The sequence below is a fragment of the Ictidomys tridecemlineatus genome, chromosome 5 (assembly GCF_052094955.1).
Source record: "Ictidomys tridecemlineatus isolate mIctTri1 chromosome 5, mIctTri1.hap1, whole genome shotgun sequence".
In the NCBI taxonomy this organism is placed as follows: Eukaryota; Metazoa; Chordata; class Mammalia; order Rodentia; family Sciuridae; genus Ictidomys; species Ictidomys tridecemlineatus.
The window spans coordinates 60338794-60359874 of NC_135481.1; the positions used below are offsets into that span (position 1 = coordinate 60338794).

Consider the following 21081-nt stretch of genomic DNA (forward strand, 5'->3'; position numbering starts at 1 on the left):
TATATACCTCTGAATTACACCCCCTGCCCTTTTAATTTTACTTTGAGATAGGGTCTTGCTAAGTTGCCCAGATTGACCTCCATCTTGTGATCCTCCTGCCTTAGTCTCCTAAATAGCTGGAATTATAGGTGAGTGCCAAAGCTCTGGGCTGGACTAATTTTTAAAGAGCCTTAAAAATATCTTTGGGGCTGGGGATGTGGCTCAAGCGGTAACGCACTCACCTGGCATGCACGGGGCGCTGGGTTCGATCTTCAGCACCACATAAAAATAAAATAAAGATGTTGTGTCCTCCGAAAATTAAAAAAATAAATATTAAAAAAATTCTCTCTCTTTCTCTCTTTTAAAAAAAATCTTCAACAAAAGTATATTTTTGGGGTGTGTGCATTAAAAAATGTGTTTGAATTGATTAATATCAAGTCTTGACCTTCTTCTCTCTATATTCTTTCTTGCCTAAATTTCCCCTCCTCCAACTACCCTTTCTTATCTTAGTTTTCTTTTTGGAATGATTTAAAATCAAACCAATAGGGGCTGGGGATGTGGCTCAAGCGGTAGCCTGCTCTCCTTGCATGCGTGCGGCCCGGTTCGATCCTCAACACCACATACAAAGAAGTTGTGTCTGCCGAAAACTAAAAAATAAATATTAAAAATTCTATCTCTCTTAAAAAAAATATTCAAACCAATAAAGTTAACCTTATCACTCAACTTGTGGAGGTTTTTCTTCCGTGACTAAATAACTTTATATGAATCTCTAAAATATTTTGAACATATAACTTATATAAACTTTATATGATACTGTACATTTTTCTTTCAGTAAAGAAAGAGCAAATTAAATTTCTATGATATTATGCTATGGATGTCAATTACTTCTTGTACAACACTTCACAGAAAGCAGAACTATAGGGTTAATTTTATTTAAGGTTTCTTTTAAGAAGTCTTTATTTGATAAAACCTAGTATCCTACTCATATTACTATTTAAAAACATTTCTCTGTGATAGTTTTGGTCATAAAAAGATGAAGGGTGGAGCTGGGGTTGTAGCTCAGTGGTAGAGTGCTTGCCTGGCATGGGTGAGGCACTGGGTTTGATCCTCAGCACCACATATAAATAAATAAAAAATAAATAAAATAAAGATAATGTCTCCATTTACAACTAAAAACCAAGAATTGTACTGGTTGGTAGCCAGCCTTGTTGGAGATAAGGGAGTCCCCTCCTCCCCCTCCCCCTCCCTTCTTTTCTTCTTTTCTTCTTTTTTTTTCTAACTGTCCTTCCACTTTCTTCTATTTGTCACCCTTTCCTGGCAGTGGTAGGAAATATGAGAATTGACTTTGGGTTTTTCCTTTTTTCTTCTTTCTTTCTTAGGGATCAGAGGACATTTACAGGTAAAACATTAGTTCTTAATGTTATAATAGGTTTTTTTAATAATGAATTTGTTTACTTTTGAGATAGTAGGCAAAAGATCAGAACATCATTTTTATACTTTGGTGGTACTAGAGATTGAACCCAGGGCCTTGCACATGGTAGGCATGTGCTCTCTACAGAGCTGTTATTTCCAGTCTTGCTTGCTAGTTTCTTGTGCTAGTCTCTTAACTTGTGATCTTCTTCCATCAGTCTCGCCAGCATCTGGGATTACAGGTGTGTGCACCATGCACTGCAAAGTTTTGATATTTTTTATTGAAAAATAAATTTGTAACTTTATATGAAAAGGGAGATGGGACTAGTGGTGTATGTAGCCTAGTGATTAGAGCACATGCTTAGATTATAGGAGACCATAGATTCAATCCCCAGCACCAAAAACAAACAAACAAACAAACAAACAAACAAACAAACACAGGGGTTGTGGAAGATGGTTCATGATTAAGGGTCATGGATCAGTCACATACTTATTCTACCTAATGTTTAATATAATCCCCTCTTCTACTTTCCTGGAGTGCATTCTCATGTCCCTTATTTTTATCTTCATCTATAGAGTTCCTGACTTCGTGGAATTGGTTTTTATAAAAACAAATTCTTCACCTATTTTGTATGCCTCATTGCAATAATATCAAATACTATGTTCATTGAAGAGAGCTTTAAAAAAAATATTTTTAGCTGTAGATGGACACAATACTTTTTTAGTTTGTTTATTTAGCTTTTCTATGTGATGCTGGGGATTGAACCCAGTGCCTCATGCATGCTAGGCAAGTGCTCCACCACTGAGCCACAACCCCAGCCCAAAGAAAACTCTTTTTTTTTTTGTATTAGGGATTGAACCCAGGGGTGCTCTGCCATTGAGCTTCATCCTCAGCCCTTTTTATTGTTTATTTTGAGATGAGGTCTCCTGCCAGGTTGCCTAGGCTGGCCTTGAATTTGTGATCCTCAGCCTCCTGAGTAGCTGGGATTTTAGGAGTCTGCCCAGCTAAGAGAACTCTTAAACTCTTTGTGTTCCTCTACTTAAGGGAGTACTCTAAGTGGGTTTAAGCCAGCTATTGTGAAAAGTTCGAATGGAGTAAATGTATTTGATAATTAGAGCCCTAATTGTTTGATTCAGTTTTTCTAACATGTGGAATTGTACTTGTACCTAAAGGAGAGATATATTTAGTAGAGATTCTGTTACAGTTTTTTTGTGCTTTGAGTTCTTTGAATAAACTATTCAGTTATCAAATGTCAAAAAATTAATAATTTTGAGAAAACCTATTCAAAGTTAGAGCTAAGTCAGGGTAAACATTTTGCTTTCTTTTTCATAAGTTTTAGATTTTTCTCTTTTAGAAAATTTAGTGAAACTCTAGGGTTTAGGAAGGAGGTAATTGAAATTCTTGGCCAAAAGGCTCTTCTTTATGCCTGGTAAATTGAGCCTCAGCAATGTTAGGAATGGATGTTTAGTGAGTAATCCTGATTGCCTCCTCTGATGTAATTAGAGACAATTAGGCCTTCATTAATTAAAACTCTTTTTTTCCCCCCTAAGGTTCAAATATTAGAAGTATCAGCTTGATAAATAGTGGTGTATGTAGCCTAGGGATTAGAGTTTGTCAGTTATGCTAGGATGAGAGATAATAGTTGCCCTTAAAAGAGATTCTATTAGTGCTTAAATTATAATAGCACAGGATGTAATGAAAATGAAATCACCAAAGAATTTTGTTTGGAACAGTTTTGTTAGACCAGATAAGAGTAACAGAATATATCCTCTATTCTGTAACTGTCTGCAGAGACTTGGAGCAATATGGATAGTTCCTAAAATAAAATAATGATAAATAAGTGTTTTAATAGGAATTATGTACAAATTTCCTCTGTATGTTTGTACAGTTTTTTTTAAAGATAGATAGATAGAGAATTTTTAAATTTTTATTCTTTTTCAGTTTTTTGGCGGACACAACATCTTTGTTTGTATGTGGTGTTGAGGATCGAACCCGGGCCGCACGCATGCCAGGGGAGCGCACTACTACTTGAGCCACATTCCCAGCCCTATACAGTTCTTAATACTTTGTTTCCATTGCAAATGTAAGGCTGGAAAATAAGGTACCTAACTTTTGGAAATTCTAAAGAGAAAAGGATCTAAAGTTTGGAAGAATGCTGCTTTCTTTATGTTTTAGTGATATAGTACTGTTTATAGTTTCCGGAGAGCTGTAAGATCTTGAAGCTAAAATCAGAATTCCTTATTTGTTTAAGTGAAATTTTGTTTTCTTACTACTTTTACTAAGGTATAATTGGTAAATAAAATTATATAAATTTAAGGAGTATAATTTTATTACTATATGTATACATTATGAAATGGTTACTACAATTAGTAATTATTACAGTGATTACTAGTCAAGCTAATTAACAGTCAAGCTAATTAGCTCACACAGTTAACCATTATATGTGTGTACTAAGAACATTTAAGATCTCTTTTAGCAAATTTCGAGTATTCATGACAGTATTACTAACTATAGTCAGCCCGATATATATTAGATCTCCAGAATTTATTTATCCTATATAAAACATCTTGCACTGAAATTTTTGTACCCTTTAATCAGCATCTTCCCATTTTCCCCTGTCCCTAGTAACCACCATTCTATTTTCTGCTTTTATGAGTTTGACTTTTTAAAATTTCACATAGAAAGGAGATCTTATAGTATTTGTCTTTCTGTGCCTTGCTTATTTCACTAAATATAGTGTTCTCTGGTTTCATCCCAATGACAGTGTAGGGGAGGCAAAACTTTTCCTTTATCCTTTCAGGTTTTTCCCCCTAACCAGGGCCTGAGAATTAAATTAACATAAGATAGATCAACAAGAGAAAAGAATACAAATTTATTTAATACAAGTTTTATATGACCCAGAAGCCTTCATAAAGAAATGAAAACCTAAAGAGTTGAATGCTTACATACTCAGTAGAACAGTGGCTTGTGTTCCAGTGACTTGGGAAGTTGAGTATCATGAGTTTGAGTCCAGCCTCAGCAACTTAGTGAGACTCTGTCTCAAAATAAAAAGGGCTGGGAATGTAGTTCAGTGGTAAAGTGCCCTTGGTTCAGTCCGGAGTATCCTCCTGTTCTCCCCAAAAAAGTAACTTGTAAAAAAGCAACCAAATTATATGAGGAGACTTAAATGATAAGAAATATTTTAATAAGGTTTGTACAGAATTCTCTCCATTTCAGCCTCTTCTCCTCAGTAAGAATGTTGATCATGTGGGAATTTCATCTCCTGCTTTTAAGATATGGAAGTTTAGAATGATTCTCAGGTGCCTTTAACTCAAAATTATCAATATGCCAGAATGGCCTGTTATTTACTTTTTCAACAGGATTTCTTCCTTTTTAAAGGCTGGATAAGATTCCACTTTACATATGCTTACACATATATTTGACCCCCTGCAGCCCTGTATCTGACAGATTGATAGAGCCTGGGATGTAACTCAGTGGTAGAGCACTTGCCTAGTATGTACAGAGCCCTGGGTTTGCTCCCTATTACTGCCATGAGCAAACAAAACAGAAACAAAAAATCCCCACGAAAAATATTCAAGAGACTGAAGATTGTAAATATTTGGGGAGGGGGGACAACAACAAAAAAACCTTGCATCCATCCCGAAAATGTATAGACTCTTTCTTGTTGTTATGATACAACAAGTATGGTATAACAGCTATTTATTTAGCATTTGCATTGTGTTAAGCATTATAAATGATCTAGAGATCATCTAAAGTATACAGTAGGAAAAAAAGTATATGGTAGGATTGCATGGGTTATATGCAAATACTATGCCCTTTTATATAAGGTAATAGGGTATCTGTGCTTTTAATTATTTGTAGGGGTAGTTATTTGTTTGTATTCTAGAACCAATCCCCTACAGGTACTGAGGAGCCATACTATATTTTCTTTACTCATTGATGGACACACCTAGGTTGATTTCATATTTTATCTATTGTAAATAATACTTCAAAGAACATGGTGGTAAAAGATCTGTGACATACTGATTTCATTTTCTTTGAAGGTATACCCAGAAGTGGGATTATTGGAGCATATGATAGATCTGTGTTTTATTTTGGAAGAATCTGCATAGTGTTTTTTTATAATGATTGTACCAGTTACCACCAACAGTGATAAAAGGGTTTTCTTTTGTATACTTTCTTGTCAACACTTGCTGTCCTTTGTCTTTATGTGAGTAGTCACTACCAGGTGTAAAATGATATCTCATTGTGATTTTTTTTGTTCTAATTAGTTATACATGACAGTAGAATGCACTTTAACACATCATACATAAATGGAATATAACTTCTTGTTCTTCTGTTTGTATATGATGTAGAATCACATTGGTTGTATAGCCATATATGCCATAGAGTAGTAATGTCCAATTAATTTTACTATCCTTCCTCCTACCATACCTGCTCCCCTCCCTTCACTTCCTTCTGCCTAATCCAAAATAACTCTATCCTTCCCTAGCCCTGCTCCCATTATTTTGAATTAGCATCTACATTATCAGAGAAAACATTTCACCTTTGGTTTTTTGGGATTGGCTTATTTCACTTAGCATGATATTCTCCAGTTCCATACATTTACCTCAAATGCCATTATTTCATTCTTCTTTTTTTAAAAATATTTTTTTAGTTGTAGATGGACACAGTACTTTTATTTATTTATTTATTTATTTATTTATTTATTTTTATGTGGTGCTGAGGAATGAACCCAGTGCCTCACACATGTGAGGCAAGCGCTTTGCCACTGAGCCATAACCCCAGCCCAATTTCATTCTTATTTAAGGATGAATAATATTCCATTGTGTATATATACACCACTGTTTCTTTCTTTATCCATTCATCTGTTGAAGGACACCTAGCTTGGTTCCATAGTTTAGCTGTTGTGAGTTGAGCTGCTATAAACATTAATGTGGCTGTATCAATGTAGTATGCTGATTTTAAGTCCTTTGGATATAAACTGAGGAGTACGATAGGTGAGTCAAATGGTAGTTCCATTAGAAATTTTCTGAGGAATCTCCATACTGCTTACACCAATTTGCAGTTCTACCAACAATGTATCATTGTGGGAATTTTGGTACCAGGGATTGAACTCAGGGGCACTCAACCACTGAGCCACATCCTGGGCCCTATTTTGTATTTCACTTATTTGTATTTTATTCAGGGTCTCACTGAGTTGCTTAATGCCTCACTGTTGACAAGGCTGGCTCCGGATCTTCCTGGCTCATTGTGATTTCGATTTACTTTTCTATTGTTATTAGCAATGATGAGCATTTATTCATATACTTGTTGGCTGTCTGTCAGTCTCTCTGTCTATCTATCTTATATTATTTGGTGGTGCTGATGATCAAACCCAAGGCCTCATGCATGTTTAGACACGTACTCTACCAATGAGCCACATCCCCAGCTCTACATGTGTTCTTTTGAAAAATGTTTATTTAGGGCCTTTGCCTGCTTTTTAATTGGGTTATTTGTATTCTTGATATTGAGTTGTTTAAGTTCTTTAATTACTGAGTTCCTTCATAGTAATTTATTTATTTATTTGCGAACAAAGAAAATTACATTTGTTTGGGGTTAATTAGGATTACAGTCTGGGAAAACAGAGTCAAGCAATCTTGAAAACGTATTCTCCCTTCTCAGTAATTTTAAAAAAGAAGTTTGTTGAAGTATAATTTATATACCATAAAATTCACAGCTCAAGTTTTAGTAAATTTATACAGTTGTGCAACAATGGTCCCACTCCGGTTTTAGAACACTTTTATCTTCCAAAAATCTCCCTCTTTCCCATTTGTAGTCAATCCCTGCTCCTATCTCCAGCTCTAGGCATCTACTGATGTCCTTTTTTGTCTCTATAGTTTTGCTATTTCTAGAAATTTGACATTAATGGATTACTTAGTTTTTTTGTTCCTGCCTCATTTCATTTAGCATATATCTGTTTAATAATCTGAATGAATGGATAAAGTAGAAAGTCTTTAAACTTAGAATCATGAGACTTGAATACTAGTGTCAGCTCTGCCACCAAACGAATGAACTTGTGCAAGCCACTTATCTCCTTTGAACCTGTGTTTTTTGTCCATAAAATGAATTATTTTCTTATATTCCATTTTTCACAGCTAAGTGGATTATGGACCTTTTCCTAGAATGTACTTTAACTCTTTCCTTTAAGTATTTGTTCTTTTTTCCTCCTTCTGAATCCCAAAATGAGGCTTATGTCTACAATGGTCTTAATGTTTGCATCCTCCTATATTGAAATCCAATGGTATTAAGAGGTGGAGACTTTGGAAGGTGATTAGGGGGGGGGGGGGCGCGGCAGAGCCCTCAGGGAAGGATACTTCCAGGCAACTTGTTCCCTTCTGACATGTGAGGTACTATGGTACCATCTATGAAGCAGAGTGAACCTTCACCAGATACTGATGGAGCCTTGATCTTGGTCTTTGTGTCATCCAGAATTGTGAGCAGTACATTTCTGTTGTTTATAAATTATTCAGTCTAAGGTATTTTGTTATATCATTCTGAACAGATTAAGATATGGTCTAATAGACATTCAGCAGTGAACAAATTTGGGATTGTCTGTAAGCATCCAAATGGGTGATTAAACATTTTGTTGGTTGTTTCTTAATTTATGTGCACAACTCAGAGTTAATCAAATGCTTAGTTAATAAAGATTTTTGAAGAAAATAAAGTCATAGTTGACTAATTCTCTGAGTTGGAGCTATAGAAGTGTTTTAAACTTGTTATGAAGGTGAGAGAAAAATTATTCTTCTTAGTTATTTTTTGTTTTCGTGGCCGAATGAGGGGCAAAGCAACTTTAGATTAAGTTTGTGCCAAGCTGGCCTCAAGGCAGTCAAGTGGGATTAGACTGTTTTTCAGAGAGCAATAGGAAATGGATGGAAAGATTGTCCTAGAGGTAAAGCCAACAGGTAACAAGCTAGGACAGCTGGGCACAGTGGCGCATGCCTGTAACTCAGTGGCTCTAGAGGCTGAGGCAGGAGGATTGCAAGGTCTGAGTCAGCCTCAGCAACGGCGAGGTGTTAAGCAACTCAGTGAGACCCTGAATAAAATACAAATAAATAAAATACAGAATAGGCTGGGGGATGTGGCTCACTGGTCCAGTGCCCCTGAGTTCAATCCCTGGTAACCGCCCAGAACAACAACAACAATAACAAAACAACCCCACCAAAACCCAAGCTAGGACAAAAATACTAATATAAGGGCTTAAAAAAAAATAGGGTATGTGTGTATTTGTACATGTGTGTATAAAAGGACTAAAGACCTGACTGAATAGACTGATATCAGGTATATGCCAAAGGGGTAATGTCCACTTTCAGTACAGAATTAAAAAGAAAGGCACTGATTACAGCTAGCTAAATTTAAAGATCAGAATGTTGTTCACTACTCAAATATTCAAATAATCTGACTCTTAGACAGCTTCAAGTTTTTTGTATTACCTATAATAGTGGGAAGTATGGCTATAAAATGATTGAAATCTATTTTTATCCCACATTTTAGAATGTGTGAGTGGTATGCAACAAAGCAGATACTATGAAGAGGGAAATAATCTATAAATATATTTTAATGATGGTATCATTACAGCAGTATAAGGAAATTTGTTTTATGTTTTATATTCACATTTTCTGTTCAAAAGTAGTATTTCTAATATAGGAAAACCACTTTATGATAACCAGAACTACCCCCATATCAAACCTATATTTAATGTATAAAGATTTGTCACTTTTGACAATATTGTAAAAATTGTGTTAAGAATTTGAAGCAATTCCAAAAGTTGAATCCCAGAGCTTTTAATGTAATGGCAGCATTCTAGTAGTAAGCGTAGAGCTTTTTATGGCAAAAATATTCTTTTGAATATATGATATGCCATACTTATTTTAACACATATAAAGTACCTAAATACAAATTGTGTAATTGGAAAGATTCCAATGTGAATATAAGAAACTTCTTTCTAAAACTTCTAAGCCTTCAAAACATTAAAGACCACCATCAATTATATTTTCTCAGGAAATTTTTATTTTTAGTCGTAATAATAAATGGGCAACTGTCAGGTGAGAGAACTATTTCTAGGATTAAAATTCCTCTTCTTTATATAGTTCTTTCAAATACTTGTTAAGAAAATTGATATTAAGGATTTCTTGATACTATCTCTTCATATTTATGCAGAAAATCAGAGCAAGTCTAGAACCACATTAAAGCAACAAGAATGATTTTATCTAAAACCTTTGTTAAAGAATAAATGGGGTAATATACAACAGAAGACACAGGCCATCATTACCTTAAATGAGATACAGAGGCTGGCTTCAAAAGAATAAGTCAAAAGAATAAGAGAATTTGTGCTGCTCTACTAATTAAGTAAAAATGAAATGAACAATTAATTAGAAAATATGTTCTAATATACTTGCTTGTGTTGGTTGGCAGTTCTTTTTCACTTCCTATAAAGGCCATTTCAGAACCCTTTTTAGTGCCTGATTCTACTATACTGCTCTTGGATTTTGTGGGTTGTTCCAGTTAATCCATATGAGTAGATTAAGGAGATTAAGACCATCCAGTAGGAACTACTTAATTTTTGCCTTTTCTCTTTCTTTAATTTGTGTTAATTTCTCTTTCCTATTTGGTACCAAGAATGTGTCCTTTTTACCTCAGGACTACCTATTTTTATTTATTCCACCTGCTACAATGTGTAGCTCCATTAATTATTTCTTCAATCCTTTTTATCTCACTCATCTTTAACAATATCTTTAATGGCCTAAACAAAACCTTTCTTATTCTTTCTTCCCCCTTTTTATCCACCTTCTCCCTTTTTAAAAAATTGATTTAAAAAAATAAATGACAGCAGAATGCATTACAATTCTTATTACCCATACACAGCACAATTTTTCAGATCTCTGGCTGTATGTTGACACCAATTCATGTCTTCATACATGTACTTTGGATAATGATGTCTATCATATTCCACCATACTTGCTAATCCCCTGCCCTCTCCCACCTCCTCCCTTTTTATTTTTTCTTTTGTATTGTCCAGCAATCCATCCATGGGTGGTGGTGGTAGAGAGTATGTCTGTTCTGTCAATTTTGTTATCTTCTTTTTCACAACTATTCTTTCTGTTGTTACCAGTGACTTTCTGAATCCCCAAATGGGAACTTTTGTAGTCTTCCTGCTTCGAATTTGACACTGTGAGCCCATTGTCTTCCTCTATTCTGCTTAAAACTTTGTAGTCCTCCTGGCGTTCCTATAGATCCTGGTTGCTTCTTTTTTTTTCATGTACAGGCTCAGCTTGTTTCTCAGGTATTTGCCTTATACTTGTTCCTCTAACCCTTTTGCCTTGCAATGGTAACTATTCCTTTGGCTTTAGTAAGAGCACTTACAGATAATTCCTCTACCATAATTTCTGGAATTTAAGTTTTCTCCTGGAGATTGCCACTTGATTGTCATGTCCCAATTTGAGCTTTCTTTCTTTTGAAATGCACTTGTTCTTTTGAATTTTTCTTTCTCTATTATTGGCTTATCCTTCCTATTATCTAAACTTGAATTAGTCATTGAATCCTTGTCAGATCTATTTAGTTGTTAAATTATGTATTTTTTTACTGCAGTGTTTGTCTATTTCATCTGTTCTTTTTATTTCATTTGTTACTCTAACAGTTCAGGTTCTTATCATCCCTAACATATGAATTAATAATTATAATTTGGAAATTGTTATGAAAGAAGAAGAGGAGGTAAAGGCACTTCTATTAGGGTGTGATGAGTGTCGATGGTTGTATTGAAAGGAGGTAACATTTAAGCTTAGCATAAAGAATAAATGAGGGCATTCTGGGCAGACAAACTGAGGAAAGCCTTTTTAGAAATGTATTATATGTTGTCAGCATATGAGTGTTTTGCCTTAATCCTAGTGCAAGTATGTATTTTTCCTTTTGGCGTATGTTATTGCCTTCTTCAGGTATTTAATGTCAGTGAATGAGCATATGAAGCAGAGCAACACCTAGTAATGTGTATCTTTCTTTTTTTGGTACTGGAGATTGAACCCAGGGATGCTTAACTACTGAGCCACATCTCCAGCACCCCCTGTTCCCCTTTCTCTTTTAATTTTTTAAAAAACTTGTAGTTATTTTAAAACAGGGTCTTGCTAAGTTGCTTAGGGCCTAAGTTGCTGAGACTGGCTTTGAACTTGCTATCATCCTGCCTCAGCCTCCCAAGTTGCTGGGATTACAGGTGTGTGCCATCAGGCCAGACTCAGTAACATATTTTTATTACCTAGCTTTATTACCTAGTTAATCAATGGTAACATATAGGGTAGTGAAAAGTGAGCACTCCTGCATTGAAGATTTGAAACCTGACTAAAATTTGCATTGAAAGCTATCTTGAAGATTCCTGACTACTTGGAATGTAAATAAATGGGCAGCTGTTATCAGTCTGTAGATTTGTGGTTTTATTTTTTTATTTCTACCTCTGAACATGTGTGATTATAGGGTTGGGTAATATATTTATATTAATAGCTACTAATCCTGAAAATAAACTAACTGAAAGCTACACCAAGTAAAGAGATAACTTACTATTTTTGCTTCCTTAGATAAAAAAATAAGAAGCATTAAAATAACAATTCAGAAATAGCTTAGATATAAAGATGATTTATTAACTGTGCAAGTAGGAAGAATAGTGGTAGTCTAGGAATTTAGATTATGCCTTCAGAGTACTGTATTTCCTGTCTTCATTTCTCTCTGTTGGTCTCATATACAGTTAGAAAAGAGAAGCAGGGAAAGGAAAAGGATTTTGCATTTTTTTGGTGCTGAGCTATATCCCCAGCCCAAGCATTTTGCATTTTATCTACACCGAGGCAGCTATGTTATCTCTAGAAGACAGACATTTCTAAATTTAATAGTCAAAACTCTTTCTTTTCTCCCCCCCTCAGTTTAATATATTTTCTTTATTTGTCTATGCTTTTTTAAAAAAAATATTATTCATTTTAAAGCTTATGTACAGTAAAATTCAATTTTGTGATGTGTAGTTCTGTAGGTTTTGGCAAATACACCATCTTAATCAAAACAGTTTCTGCTACTGACTTTTTAGTTAGCCTTTCCCCATACCTTCAACTCCCTGTTATACTGCTCCCAGGGCCATTTTGCTTTTTCAGATTATCAGGTGAATGGCATTATAGTTATATAAACATTTGGATCGCCCTCTTTTACTTAGAAAATGCATTTGAGGTTCATTCATGTTGTGGGTATCAATCCTTTGTTCCTTTTCATGCTGAATAGTAATCACACTATGTACCATGGTTCATTTATTCATCTGTTGAAAGACATTTGCGTATTTCTGTTTTTGGGTAGTTTTGACTAAAGCTGCTATAAGCATTCATGTAAGGTCTTTGTGTGATTATAAGTTTTCATTTTACTTGAATAAATACCTAGGAATAGGGTTGCTGGATCATATGGTAAACATGTGTAATTTTGCAAGAAACTGCCAAATTGTTTTCCAAAGTGGCTCTACTATTTTTAAATTCCCACCAACAGTGTATGATAGTTCTAGTTGCTCCATATCCTTGCTAGTCCTTGGTATAACCATTTTTTTTTAAAAAATTTTTATCTCTTATAATAGATATAGTTGTATATCATTCACATTTTCTGAATGATCAATGAAATTAATTGAGTGTATTTTTATGTGCTTCAGAATACCCTTCTTTAGTAATTTGAGAGTGAGTGCTTATCTTTTTTGAATATTTTTTTAAACAATAGTAAATGACTTCGACAAGGCTTTGTTTATTTTTCAAAAATAATTAATTAAAAATGTTTTTTCAGCAACATGTTTGATACCAGTTGTCTCTGGATGCTATAGGGGTATAGCTTAAGAAACAATTTACTTAGTTACTTGTATATTTATTTATATAGTACTAGGTATTGAACCCAGGAGTGCTGTATCACTGAGTTATTTTCCTGCTCCTTTTAATTTTTTGAAACAGGTCTTGCTAAGTTGCTGAGTCTGCCTCAAGACTTCCAAGTTTCTGGGAATACAGGTGTGCACTACTGCGCCCAGCAAGAAGCAACTTTTATTTTGAGCAGGGAGAATGACAAACTGTTTTACTGCTGCTATATTACACAACTCCAGGGGCCCACCATTCATATTGGGAAAAAAAAAGTTTCCAGGGGTTGTGCAATGCAGTAGTCCTAGCTGTATATATTTTTGCATTCATTTTCTAGGATTATTGATAATTAAACTCCTTGGGAAAGTACTGTACTATCCAATGATGCATTTAACAAGTATTTTTTCATTTAAAATGAAATTTTGTTGAGGAGCTGGTTCTAAAGAAATACTCTATAGGATCAGACTTGGGAGAAAGAGAGGCCTATTCCAGATATTCTGTTTAATTATTTTACCATGAGTGACTTTAGGCATCTCATGTAGCTGCTTTGAGCCATTTCTTTATCAGAAAAACAGGGTTGATAATATCTCCTATTTATAGATGAGGTAGAAATAATAATGCATGTAAAATACCTGATACAGAGTAGACCTCTTTAAGTTGCAGCTGCTTTCACTTCTATTTCTTGCCACTACTTAGTGCTGATTACCCATCCAGCATATTAAACAAAAGTTTAAGTTTCCAGAAAGGCAGAGAACATATAATTTGAAAGAAAATTAAAACATTTACTATTTAATATTTCAAAAGCTTATTGAAATAGTAATCATGATAGTTATAATAAATCTTAGTTGTTATTTTGAATTTAATAGGGAGGAAGCTGGGGATTTGGCTCAGTAGTAGAGCATGTGTGAGGCTCTGGGTTCAAACTTTAGCACTGCAAAAAAAAAAAGATTATAGGCAGAAAGGGTAATACTATTATATTTTCTGACTTTGGAACCTCTGAAGATCTTAATCTGGTTTTAGCACTACCACTAGGACTGTCTCCATATCATGCTTGTGTTAAAGAAAGACTATGAAATATGTAACCTGATGTTTAGGGTCTTAAAAATGCAGTTTACTTGCTTGAGATGAAGGTACTTGCATGAACACTAGTTTGAATCATTAGGTCTGCCCAGTAAAGTGAGAATATTTTAGGTCCTAGGGTTTTATAAGATTTTATAAGATTTTTTTAAACTTTATAATTTCTTCATGATTATTCTTCTTGTTATTATCCATAGTGATTATAGTAAAATCCTTGAAATAGGAAGGAGAACTGTGGAGAGTAGATTTGCTTTATGCGTGCAGGGAGAGAGGTTTTCCAAACAATGGAGTAGGTCTTAAGAGGAATTTAGGCTGAGAATCTGAATATGTGAAATAATTTAAAAGTGTTTTCTGTAGAATTAGACACACTGTGTGTATAGCCCATCTATTTGGGATTGGCTTACTTCACTTAGCATGATTCTAAGATTAGACTATTCTCTTTTTTTTTTTGACACAATACCTTTATTTAATTTATTTATTTTTATGTGATCTGAGGATTGAATTCAGGGCCTCACATGTACTAGGTGAGTGCTCTACCACTGAGCCATAACCCCAGCCCTGGACTATTATTAATGTATTGGGGGGCTAAGGTGGGAGGATTGTTTGAGTTCATGAGTTTGAGACTGGCCTGGGCAACATAATAAGACCCCATCTCAAAAACGGAAAAGAAAAGTCTTAACTGTAGAAGTGTTTATGTAGTAATAATGGTTTTGTTTCCTTGTTTGGTTTTTAACTACCTACCACGGTGTTTTCTGTGTATTAGATCCGTTGGTTTTTATACCTTTGTATAGTCAAGGTGTTTTATAACTTCCAGCCAAATTAGTTTTTTTTTTCCCTCTCATATGAACTTTTGTAATAATATGGACAAAAAGTAAGAAATATAATTAAAGGTTATCTTTTTCCATTTCAAGTAAGTGATGCATTAAGAATAGTCCAGGGCTGGAGGTGTGGCTCAGCAGTAGAGTGCTCGCCTAGCATGTGCGGGGTTCTGGGTTCGATTCTTACCACATAAAAATAAATAAATAAAGGCATTATGTCCCAATCCAGCCTTAAAATATCATGCTAAGTGAAGTAAGCCAATCTCAAAGAACCAAAGGCTGAATGTGCTCTCTGATAAGTGGATACTGATCCATAATGAGAGATGGGGGCATGGGAAAAATGGAGGAACTTTGATTGGGCAAAGGGGAGGGAGAGGAGTGGGTATGATGGAGGGAAGATGGTGGAATGAGATGGACATCATTACCCTAGGTACATGTATGACTGCACATATGGTGGGATGCTATATTGTGTACAACTAGAGAAATGAAAAATTGAGCTGCAGTTATGTACAATGAATCAAATGCATTCTGCTGTCATCTTCACCTAATTAGAATAAATAAATAAATTAAAAAAAAAGAATAGTTCAGCCTTGGTAGGCATGTGGTGTAGACTTGTAATCTCATTGACTTTGAGAGGCCAAGGCAGGAGTATTGCAGTTTGAGGCTAGCCTTGGCAATTTAGTGAGACCCAGTCTCAAAGAATAAAAAGGACTGAGATATAGCTCTGTTGTGAAGTGTCTTTGGGTTCAATCCCTAGTTAAAAACTAAACAAAAAATCCCAAAACATAACAACAACAAAAAAGCCTAACATTTTTCAGTTTGACCTACCATGGCAACTTTTTTCAGGTTAACAAAACTTAGTATTTACTAGGCACAGTTGTACTTGCTAGAAGACCAAGTTTCTGAGGTTCTCTTGCAGCTAGGTATAACCTTATTGATTAAATTCTGGTCAATGATATGGAAATGGAAGTATGTGGTACTTCCTAACATTGTGTTTAAAGGGAGCGATATACTCTTACTTAATTTTTTCTCCACTTGCCAACTTAGATCATGAAGATGGGGCTATACTTCAGGGATGGTAGAATAGAGAGCTGGGAAGATCATGTATATTGATGGTATGGTAGAGTAGCCCAGAACTAGTATTTTCAGTTTATGTTGGAGAAAAATAAACTTCTATTTTGTTTAAACTACAGTTTTATGAGTTTTTGTTATGCATAGCTGAATGTACCCATACCTCCATTGTGAGGCAACTCCTCTTCTCGTTTCTGACCTGTTGTTGAACTCTTGGCATAATTTCACTTCTATGCTTCTAAATCCCTGAAGTCTCTTGGTCACTATATTTTCCACAATATTTATTCACAGGAACAGTATTGCAGTTAGAAGCTGCTTTACATGGTAGTTAATATTGCTGCTGAAATTTTAATTACTTAAACTTTAGATGGAAATATACAGGCGTGTGTAAATATATAGGTGATGTTAGTTAAAGAGTACAAAGTTAAAGAGCACAAAGTAGAGATTTCATATCCCAATGAAAAAGATTAATTCCTGATGAAAAAGGTTAATAATTAATGAATTAGTTCCTAATGAAAATGATTAGTTAGATTTGGATATCTGAAATTATTAATGAAAATTATCAGAATTATTAATTATTGGAGTTTTTGGAATTTGAAAATTTTGGAATCATTAAAAATTATTGGAATTACTGAGACAGATTTGTTCTCATAAAACTTAGAATAATTAACAGTTTCTGCAAAACATTTGATTTGTATTGCCTGTCTTTGATAAAAACCTTGTTTTCTAACCTTGTCAGTCATAGAAAATGAATTTTACTTCCTACTTATCCAAAAGCTGCTTTATAATGAGTTCTAACAGACGTTTATTAAAAAAATAAAAGATAACAAGTATTGGTGAAGATGTGGAAAAAAGGGAACACTTGTACACTGTTGGTGGGAATATAAATTAATACAACCATTATGGAAAACTAGGAAAATTTCTCAAAAACTTAAAAATAGACCTAGGAATTTAGCTCATTGATAAGGTGTTTGGTGAGGCTGTGAGTTCAACCCCTAGCACTGCAAAAAACAAAACAAAAAACAAACAATAAAAACAAAATAAAACAAAAACAGAACTAACGTGTTTAGCAGTTCTCCTTGGTTGTATATCCAAGGAAAATGAAAGCAGTTAAAGAGGTATATTATCATAGTAGGTAAGTTTGGAATTAACCTAATTGCCTGCCAACAGAATTGATAAAGAAAATATGGTTTGTATACCCAATGGAATATCATTTAGCCTTAAAAAAACGAGGAAATCCTGTTATTTCCAAGAATATGGACGAACCTGGTGAATACTATGCTAAGTGAAACTGGCAAGGCACAAGAAGAAAAAATGTATGATTTCACTTAAATGTGGACTCCAAAGTCAAATTCAGCAGAGAGTAGAATGGTTACCAGGGACTAAGGGGTGGGGAAGAAAGAGGGTGATGTTAGTTAAAGGGTACAAAGTTACAGAGCACAAAGTAGTGGATGCTTGTATGAGTAAGTTTTGGAGATCTAAGTACAGTATGGTGACTGTAGTTAACACACACTTGAAAATTGCTTGGGGGAGTAGATTTTATTTTTATTTTTAAAAATATTTTTATTACTTGTTGGTGGAGCTTTGTTTTATTTATTTATATGTGGTGCTGAGGATCGAACCAGTGCCTCACATATGCTGTTTAAGTGCTCTGCCTCTTAGCCCCAAACCCAGCCTGCAAGATAGATCTTAAATATTCTTACCACAAAAAAAAAATAACGATGGCTGGAGCTGGAGATGTGACTCAAGCAGTAAAGCGCTCGCCTGGCACGCGCGGGTGCTGGGTTCAATCCTCAGCACCACATAAAAATAAAGATGTCGTGTCCACTGAAAACTGAAAAAATAAATATTAAAAAAATTCTCTCAAGAAAATGATGGCTTTATGAGATGATACATATATGAGATGACAGATATGTTAATTAGATTGATTTAATCATTCCATGATATATGTGTGTAAGTAGATATCACATTGTACACTATAAATAGTTTTAAGCTGGGTATGGTAGCATGTATTTGTAGTCTCAACTACTCAGGAGGTTGGACTAGAGGATCTTCTAGAGCCTAGGAGTTCAAGACCAGCCTGGCAAAAGGGTGAGACTTATTCTCTTATGCCTAGGTGTTTCTGTGTGTATGTGATATCTATATATCTATATCTACCCTCACACAATTTTTATTTTTTAATTTAAAAAGTTAAGACTCCAGATCATCAGAAGCATGTATATCCTGAATTCTTTATCTGACATTCCATCTGCTGCAGCTATTACCTCTTCTAAAGTTGAGTTGACCTGCATTGCTTGTGGTCCTTTCTTTCCTTGTCTCTTCATACTGTTCGCGTTTCTTTCTGCCGGTGAAACTGTTCGCGTTTCTTTCTGCCTGGTGAAACCTTTATGTTATTGAATTTTCCCCCTATATATTTGTATTGCTCTTGTATAGTTGCAAAGTCTTCCGAGCAGGCGTGGGCGGCGGCTCTGCTCCTCCTCCAATTGGGGCAATGTGCCTACCACACAAAAACCAAAAAAACAAATCCTTTCATAAGAGCATTAATCCATTCATGAGGATACAGCCCTCATGATCTAAACACCTCCCATTAGATTTCATCTCTCAACACTTCTGATTTGGGGATTCTTTTTTTGGGGGGAGTAGGGTAGGTACTGGGGATTGAACCCAGGGGCATTTAATCACTAAGCCACATTCCAAGTCCTTTTCTCAGTCCTTTTAATTTTGTTTTTTTAGGCAGGACCTTGCTGAATTGCTGAGCATCTGTTTAAATTGTTGAGGCTGCCCTTGAACTTGTAATCCTCCTGCCTTATCCTCCAGAGTCACTGGGGTTACAGGCCTGTGGCACCACACCTGGCATCACTATGCTTCTGTTTCTGAGAATGCTATATAAATGGAAAAGTGGAGCCAACCTAGGGCACTTCTTTCACAAAACATGAAGCCTTTTAGATTCATCCATGTATCAACAATTAATTCCTTTCTTTATTGAAAAGTATTCCATTTTATGATACACCATAGCTTATCTACTCATTCATTGACATTGTTTTTTTTCTTTCTGTTTTTGACAATTATGAACATGAGTTTTATTTCTCTTCAGTAAATACTGAGGAGTGGGATTGCTGATCCGCATGGAATTTAAAAGGAACTGCCAAATCCCTTAAGCAATGTTTGAGCATTCCAGTTGTTCAGCCTCCTTGCCAGCTTGGATTAGGTTTATTTTGTTTTAGTATTCTATAGGTATGTAATGATATCTCATGATTTTAATTCATATTTCCTACTGGCTAATATGTTTATATACTTAACTTCAAAAAGATCTATTACATTTAATTCTACTTGTCAAAGGACTATGTTTAATATTTTAGCACTCAGCCTACTGATGGAATAAAATGCTTTCATAAACTAAACTAGGCTTGATGTCTTTTTCAGAACCATTCACAACACTAGAGATTTCAAATTGGCCTCACAAGCAATAAGTGAAAGTTTATGCAAAGTTCTTCAATTCATTCAGCATAAAATGTGCTAAAATACATTTAATCTGTATTAAATTAAAGTTTTGTGGTAATTTAAATTTTAATTTATTGAGAAATTAAATAGCTTTCCCCCTCCACACACTGGGGATTGAATCCAGGGCCTTGTACCCACTATGCAAATTCTCTTACCACTGAGCTACATTCCCAGCCCTGAAAGCTTCTTTTCACACATGTGCCTGTTTCCACAAGTATTTGTTGCTCAACATTTATTGAGTGCCTATTTTCTGTTAGGTACTATCTTAAAACTTAAGCCTATAAATGTTACCAAATCAAAGGACCTTAACCTCAAGGAATTTATATTATTTCAGATTTTTAAAAATTAACTTCTTTTTGGACATAACTTTCCTATGTTCATATATGAATACGCGACTAGTGTAACTCCACACCGTGTACAACCACAAGAAGTTATACTCCATGTATGTAAAATATGTTAAAATACACTCTGCTGTCATATATAGCCATAAGGAATAGAAATAATCATTTAAAAAATAAAAATCAATAAACTTCTTATTTTTTAAAATAGGCTTTAATGAAGAAATACAAATTGCTAACAATATATGAAAAAAATGTCCATTCAACCTCACTGCCATCGGGGAAATGCAAATCAAAACCATAATAAGATTTCATCTCATCTTAGAGTGGCTATTATCAAAAAATGAAAAAATAACAAATACTGGTAAGGATGCAGAGAAAAGGGAATTCTTACACCCTGGTAGGAAAGTAAATTGGTACAACCATTATGGAGAACATCATGAAAATTTCTCAAAAAACTACAATGCCTACCATATGATCCAGTTATCCCACTTATGGTCATTTCATTTCCTTTGGATATGTACTTATATCAAAAAGACACTTGCACACCCAAGTTTATTGCAGCACTATTTATAAAAGCCAAGATGGAATCAACCTAGGTATTTACTAAAAGATAAATGGATAAATACAATGTGGTATATATACACAATGGAATGCTATTCAGTCACAAAAAAGTGAAATCCTGTCATTTGCAGCCAAATGGGAGGAACCGGAGAACTTTGTTAGCACACAGCCCATACACTCTCATGTGTGAAAGCTAAAAAAGTTGATCTCACAGTAGAAGAGATCAAAGTAGAAAGAGCAGAGTTGTAATTATTGGAGGCTAGGAAAGGCATAGAAGAAGAATAAGAAGGAAAAGAAGGAAAGTAGATAATGGGTACTAAAATAAGAGATAAAAGTTCAATTGAGCACAGTGGTGTATGTCTGTTATCCCAGCTATTTAGGAGGATGAAGCAGGAAGATCACTTGAGCCCAAGAGTTCAAGACCAGCTTAGGCA

The 21081-nt window shown here is 34.8% G+C and overlaps 2 protein-coding genes across 7 annotated transcripts in view; both read left to right on the forward strand.

Moving 5' to 3' along the window:
- Positions 1 to 21081, forward strand: part of Churc1 (churchill domain containing 1) — a 630431-nt gene that overhangs the window by 450187 nt on the left and 159163 nt on the right. The gene's annotated exons all lie outside the window — the stretch shown is intronic.
- Positions 1 to 21081, forward strand: part of Fut8 (fucosyltransferase 8) — a 337229-nt gene that overhangs the window by 4363 nt on the left and 311785 nt on the right. The window contains exon 2 of one of the 6 annotated variants that reach the window (XM_078050078.1): positions 3332 to 3491. The exons of the other annotated variants lie outside the window; for them this stretch is intronic. The gene's annotated coding sequence lies outside the window, so the exon portion shown is untranslated. The remainder of the gene's footprint in view (positions 1 to 3331; positions 3492 to 21081) is intronic. 6 annotated transcript variants of the gene reach the window in all.